This window comes from Octopus bimaculoides, chromosome 4 (genome assembly GCF_046866305.1).
Source record: "Octopus bimaculoides isolate indiv1 chromosome 4, ASM4686630v1, whole genome shotgun sequence".
NCBI classification, from domain to species: Eukaryota; Metazoa; Mollusca; class Cephalopoda; order Octopoda; family Octopodidae; genus Octopus; species Octopus bimaculoides.
In genome coordinates this window covers 139,789,543-139,797,042 of record NC_142931.1, presented here as the reverse complement: position 1 = coordinate 139,797,042, position 7,500 = coordinate 139,789,543, and the positions used below count along the sequence as shown (strand labels likewise).

The 7,500-nt window shown below is 36.6% G+C and overlaps 1 protein-coding gene across 3 annotated transcripts in view; it reads left to right on the top strand.

Annotated features, from left to right (window-relative positions):
* Nucleotides 1-7,500, top strand: part of LOC106878516 (uncharacterized) — a 175,091-nt gene that overhangs the window by 140,001 nt on the left and 27,590 nt on the right. The window lies entirely within an intron of this gene.

The following is a 7,500-nucleotide window of genomic DNA, read 5'->3' as shown; positions in this document are numbered from 1 at the left end:
TATATTATAATTTAAGGCATTGAGCTGGCAGAGTCGTTTGCGCGCCGGGTTAAAGGCTTAGCGTTATTTCGACCGTCTTTACGTTCTTATTTCAAATTCCACGGAGGTCGACTTTGCCTTTCATCCTTTCGGGGTCAATTAAAATAAATAAATCTATTGGTCACTTTTGCCGAAGCGCTAGATAACGGGGACATAAACACACCAACATCGATTGTCAAGCAATAAAACATTCGGACCGATAGACGATACAAAGGCAGACAGGAGAAACAACAATTAGAAGTATAGGGGACAAAAAGGACGGGTCATTCGTGGCATTCTTTCTGCAGTGAAGATACCAGATATCCTTACCGTTTCGGGAACCTTGCGTACACTAGTGGTTGTAGTGTTGTACTCACGATTGCAAGATCATGATTTCGAATCTCAGAACGGGCGATGCGTTATGTTCCTGGGCAAAAACACTTCGTTTCATGCTGCTCCAGTCCACTCAGCTGTAAATGAGTAACTCTGCGACGGGCAGGAGTCCTGCCCCAGGGGAATTTTTTGATCTCGATCATCTATACGCCATGGAAACCGGGTTACTGTCCTATGTATCCAACGGCTTCGAAAAATACTTTACTTTTCTCAGGAAGCTAGTTTGTAAAATGTCTGAAGCTATGGGGTACCCACATCATTTTTAGATATTTTACAAACTAGCTTGCTGAGAAAAGTATACCAAGATACGACCTGAGACTACGCAAGTACAAAATCCAAAGACAAATACAACAACGTCCCTGGGTAAAATGAGTTAAGTAGCCTTATTAGATTCCCAATTACAAAACTACTGATCTCATAACAGAAAGCATGGACGATACGTTGAACATAGCCATGCGCTACAAATCTGAGACATTATTCACGCGGAAGAAGCAATTATTTCTCTTGCCTTGTGGCAAGCAACATAATGTAGTTGTAAGTTGTCAACGAAACGATTACTCGATCCAGTTTCGGTTACATTTGGTACAGTTTTCGTTAGCAATGTCTTTCAATTTCTTGCTTCTTGTCTCCTATTATCTCGGTGCTCATCTCTTGAAGTAATTCTTATTTCTTATATTCTCAGTTACATTTTACGTCTTAGATTATACAAAATTATTTCCACTCGTTTGGAAGTTTAAAACGCACTGATCTAAATCTTACATGACTTATGTAAAGAGATATTTTAACTTCTTACTATTATTGAAATGGACCTGATAATATCATTATTTCTCTTTTGTCACACTTTCGTCAAATTAATTGAATTACTTGTTACAACGTATTTGTCTAATGAAATAATTATTACTGACAACGAAACAGAAAGAACTATTCAAAAGAAATTTCCACCATCGGCATAGACATGGCTGTGTGGTCAAGAAGCTCGCTCGAAGCCGCGTGGTTTTGAGTTCAGTTCCTGGCAGCTGTTTTGGGACTGACATCAACTTTTTCAGCTATGTCAGAAGTCTTGCAACGAGGATTATCCTCCACGCTTCTTTTAGCAAAGAGAAGGGTCCTATCAGAAGATCTGGATTGATCTGGGCGAGGTAATGGGGACTCCTTCCCCTCTCTGGTGAATTGCACAATCACTCTATTAACTGCAGAAAGCAAGATCCCAAGGTTTTCTGCGAATTTACGCTGACTGTGACCACCTTCAGTAAGATCCACAATACGGCCTCTTTGAAATTCAGAAAGTTCCAAGGCTTCTTTTGTACACGGCATGGTTAAACAGTCACAAATAGAATCTGAAACAAAAATGTCAATTAATAAAAAAATATAAAGCTTTACAAGTTAGAATAAACATAAAACGATGTTTTATGGGGTGTCTATTTGGTTTTCTTCATCCTCTCTCTGTTTATTTTCTCTTGTTCCTTTCTGTTGAAGAGCGTAGGATCGAAACGTAAAATACTTTTTTCATTTTCCCGAGCGTCAAACTAATACATTTACTCGTTATTCATACACCTGTCTTCGTCTTCTGTTTTTCCCTAACTTTCTACTAAATATATACATGTGTATGTATGTATGTATGTATGTATGTATATACGACGGGCTTCTTTCAGATCCGTCTACCAAATTCCCACACAAGGCTTTGTTCAGACCGAGGCTATAGCATAAGACACTTTCCTAAGGTGGCTCAAGGTAGGACTGAACCCGAGCCATGTGGTTAGGAAGCAAACACACCGCCACATCTGTACTTATATTAGCCGAATGGTTAAGAGAATCCCTTTGCAATCATGAGAATCCAGCTTTGTCCCCACTTTTCTTTATTAGCTGGGCCTGTCAAAATCCATAGCCCTTGGTGGCCTCTTGACACTGGTGATATTAATGTCGTTAATATTCCGTTTAAACCGTTGCAGGAAAGCTCCGACCGGAAAGACATGAGTAGAGAGAAGATTCCAGAAATCAGATGTCATGGGGAAGAAGGATTGGGAGATGTTAGTGCAGAGAAAGAGGAGAGAGGGTTGAACGCAGCATGGGCAATGACTAGTAATGAGATGGATGGGTTAGGGTCACCTGAGTGGTAAATGTACAAGACCAGCCAACTCCAAGAAGCAGAGGCTCTTATAACAGAGATAGAAAAGACAGAAAGGGGACAGTGCGGTTGTGGGCTGTAGGTTAGAGTTTTTCTGTAGTGGAATGCTAATCAACTGAGTGACCATCTTTGGATGCGACCCAAGATGTTAGTGTACACAATCGCAGTTCTATACCTGATATGAGTGCTGTGTTTAATTATGATAGTGATAGAAAAGACAGGAGACGGCACGCATGTGGAGTAGAGCGTAGAATTTTTTAATGATGGTATGTTAATAACCGTCTGGGCCTATTCTGTAAGCTATCGAAGATCTTAGTGTTCCCAGTAGCAACCCCAACCTACTCGAGCCAATATAGAGTGTCAACAGCTGTTGAGGACTGGAATAGCTTCTGGCCTTAAACAGAAAGTTTAGTCTTTGGACGCATCACACCACCACTGCCTCCGTTGGACCACTTTCCCACCTAGCCCCTAAACCTTTTATGTTCCAACCATCTTTTCTTATTTTTGTTTTTTGGTTTTATTTTTCCAATATCTTTCCTCATAACATTTATTGTTTTCTGATTAAAGACTAGCGCCCAAAACATCAACACCCTTTCCCTTCTTTTTAAGTGTTAAACTAACACATTTGTTAAAACTTGTTCCAGTGTTCTTTTTGTCTTGCCTAATTCACACACACACATAAATACATATATGCACACATAAATACATACGTACGTACGTATGAATATATACATATATACATATATATATATATATATATATATATATATATATATATATATATATATATATATATATATATATATATATATACATACATATATATACATACATATGTACATACATATATGTACATATATATATACATACATATATATATATATATACATATATATACATACATATATATATATATATATATATATATATATATATATATATATACACATACATATATATATAAACATACATATATACATTTGTATATATATAAACATACATGCATACATATATATATATATAAAAACATATATACATGTATACACACACACACACACATACACACACACACACACACACACACACACACATATATATATATATATATATATATATATATATATATATATATATATATATATATATATATATATATATATATATATATATATATATATATATATATATATATATATATAACACCCGCCGTGTCACCTTCCTAAACTTTGCCTATTACAATCTATAATCCAAAGGCGGAGATGGAGTTTTACGGTGAGATTATGGGCAAATTAAACTCGAGAGATCTATTTGTCATCTCAGCAAAGGAACCATAGCAAGTAACAATACAACATAGATACAAAATAAATAACTTCCGTGTCTCCTATCTAAAATTTGCCGATCAAATTTCTCCTCACCGTCTGGCTGATAAACTAATGTTGATTTGTTTCAAATGCAGTCGTTCGTTTTTCATTTCATGAAAACTCGCCATTTTGTCTTATCTGTGTTTTTCAACGACAACAAGGGTAAATGAGAGAGTGGGGAGGAGGGATAGAGAGAGGGAGAGAGAGAGAGTTAGAGAAAGGAGGAGCCGAGAAAGAAGCCGAAGTAAAGAGTTATAGAAGAAGAAACAGGAGAGTGACGGGGAGAGAGGAGGAGGAGAGAGAGAATAGGGTAACATATACTAAAGAGAATAACGAATTAGCGAAAAGGAAACTCATGTTCAAAGTAGTTGTTGATGTATCTGTAAAAACAGACGAACAGTGAGAGTAAGAAAAGCACACACACACATACATACATGTGTGTGTGTATATATATATATATATATATATATATATATATATAATACAAAGAATATATATACATGTATACACACACATATGTACATACTTACATCTACATGTGTATATATATGCATATCAGGGTACAGGACGTTAGAACAATAAACTACAGACAACGGAACGAACACATAGGAAAACGGAAAGCCACTTGGAATATTCCTTCATCAGCTGTCTCTATTCTAACCTGACGTTTCGAAGATAAAACAGAACGTACTCTAGAATAGTCTCTTCCTGAGTAGTGGATCAACCCACTACACAGAGGATTCCAAGGTGGCAAACACAAACCAAGACAGGAAAAAATGGACAGTGAAAACAACATTCAAAAGCCGTACGGCCAAACGCCAATCTGAGGTAGAACGCTAGTAGTTCGTCTTGCCTTCACAGCGGCTGGAGTGAAAAGAAAGCTGACCACAGGTCACACGAGAGCAGAGAGGATGGTGGAGGGAGGAAGTGGAACAAGGAGGAAGGGACAGAAGGGTATAGCAGTGAAGTAGAGGCCAGGACAGAGGTATAGATAGAAGGATAGAGGAAGACAGATAGATAAATAGATAGAAAGATAGATAGATAGATAGATAGACAGATAGATAGATAGATATATAGAAAGATAGAGTCACGTTAGAATAATAGTAGACTTACTTGCAAAAAAGGACGTGTGCGTTCAATAATGTAATAATACAAAGAATATATATACATGTATACACACATATATGTACATACTTACATCTACATGTGTATATATAATATATATATATATATATATATATATATATATATATATAGAGAGAGAGAGAGAGAGAGAGAGCGAGAGCTTAAACAATAATGTATGATTGTGCTTTGACTGATAATTTATGATAATTTATCTGATTAGTCATTTGTTGTGAACATATAAATGCATATTTATATATAAATATGTATGGATGGATGTCGTTGTTCAGTTTATATGTCAAGATTTCTTGCCAACAGAGAAAGAACCGGTTTCTAACCTAGATCCAAGGCTCCTTCATTGAAATTTCAACATCAACACCAGGGTATTTTTGTTTCTATGTATGTATGTATGTATGTGTGTAGATTTGTATGTTTTGCTTTATGTATGTATTCTCGTGCATATAGTTACATATCTAGACATGCTCATATATATTCAAATGATAAAATTTTTCGTGAAGGAGCTTCCGTGATACTTACTGCTCCTCCTCTGAATATCTCTGTATACTGCTGCCTGGTTGAGGTTAAATTTTTTGTTTATTGTTCTTCTCTCGGTTATTCTCTTCTGATGTCGGAGTTTTTCACTGAGAACTTTTAGTTCCTGCTTGAGGATAATCAGTTTGCAAGTGAGGTGTCCTCTTTTTGCTGCCTCTAAACATCATTTTTATCTCCTTCTATACTTTCTGTTGGTGGGACGTATAATGATTTGCTTGTTTGATGCAATAGGCATCATTATATGACTGGTGGTCTTCCATAAATCAGTTATCTTTTTCTCTGTCTTCAAAACCCATCATAATAATTTGTTCTTTCGGTTTTGTTTACTTTTTGAATGTCATTCATGTACTGCTTTACAGTAGTAGCTAGAGCATATAGACAGGTGTTAATCTGCTAGAATATGGGTCCACAACAGTAAATACTCATCACCAATTTCGTTAACAGTTTTCAATGTCGTATCTGGTGGTCTTTTACTTACTTTGGAAGAGAATACTCTTTCCTCGAGAGAGTCCTTCAAAATCAAAGTTATTTTTTTCTCAGAAAAGTTCAGTAAGGGCACATTTCACCGGTATATCATCCTGGCTACCACTACTACTACAATAACCGTAGTGCTTTTGCCTGCTATTTACCATAGTCATAGTAGGGGCACGGTGGTCAGTTACTTGAGCCAGTAATATAGTTTGGCTGACAGGCGCTATAGAATCTGTTGGAATGTCGCTAGCTGCGATACCACGTGGTGGTCTTATATCATTCACTTTTTAGTTTTTGTTTATAGAGTTGGGAAGAAGGTTAATTTCCGATTTTTTAATGATGTTACAGTTATTAACCTTCTTTCTATGTTCTACAAATGTTGCTTGTTGGCGTAGTTGCTTCGCAGTAAAAGGATTTAATTCTGGATGCAGGTCGTCCCAATATGATTTCAATCGATACATTATAGCCGAAAACGGTGCTTGGTTTCGCTTTTTTGTAGCACTTAAATAGATCAATATTCAGTTCATAACTCCAAGAGAAATGAGTTTTGCAATTACGGTTTCTTCTATAACTACAACTAGAAAGAATTTATTTACCTGTTGAGCTGTTGTTTTCGTTCTGTTCCTCGGTTGTGTTGTTGTTGATGCTGTGTCCAGCCATGTTGTTTGTAGTAACTCACTGCATACTAAATTCAAGTTTCAATCAAAAATCTCTATGATCGTGAATAAAAGCCTTCCCCAGTTAATTCATTCGAAGATTAACCAGTTATTTAACAAGGCTGATAGATGTGGCTCTGAAGTTGGAGATAGTATTCATCGTATTTTCGATAAATAGTCTCTCACTATGTATGTACGTATGTATGTATGTATGTATGTATGTATGTATGTATGTATGTATACACACAGGCACATATTTGCAAAAAACAGTGTGTATATGTGTGTGTGCGTGCGCGTGTATGAGTGGTTTGTATGCTGTAGATCAACACTATAATAATAAGGCAAACTAAAACAACCGAAATAAACCCTTGCTTACCTCCGCCATCACTATCCCAACCCCTGAAATTGTTCGCATCCCCTTTCCAATATTGCTATATCATTTGAGCTCTTCGTTTAATCCCCTCCACCAACCCTCCACTTATCTTTCCCTATCCTCTCTCTCTCTCTCTCTCTCTCTCTCTCTCTCTCTCTCTCTCTCTCTCACACACACACACACACACATACATACATACATACATCATTCCTAATGCTATCTTTTCTTCTCCGACTTGTTTGTTCCACAAACTACGGTCTTTGTATCACACCTCGTAAATAGACTATCTGATTGGAATCTGTTAAGACTTGTGAGCCAGTCTCTGACAAACAAGCGCCGTAGACCAATCATTTTGACTTGGAATAAAAGATAAACGAATGACTGTGTCAGATGGCAAGAGATAAGGATGTAAATAAGGCTTTGAACAAT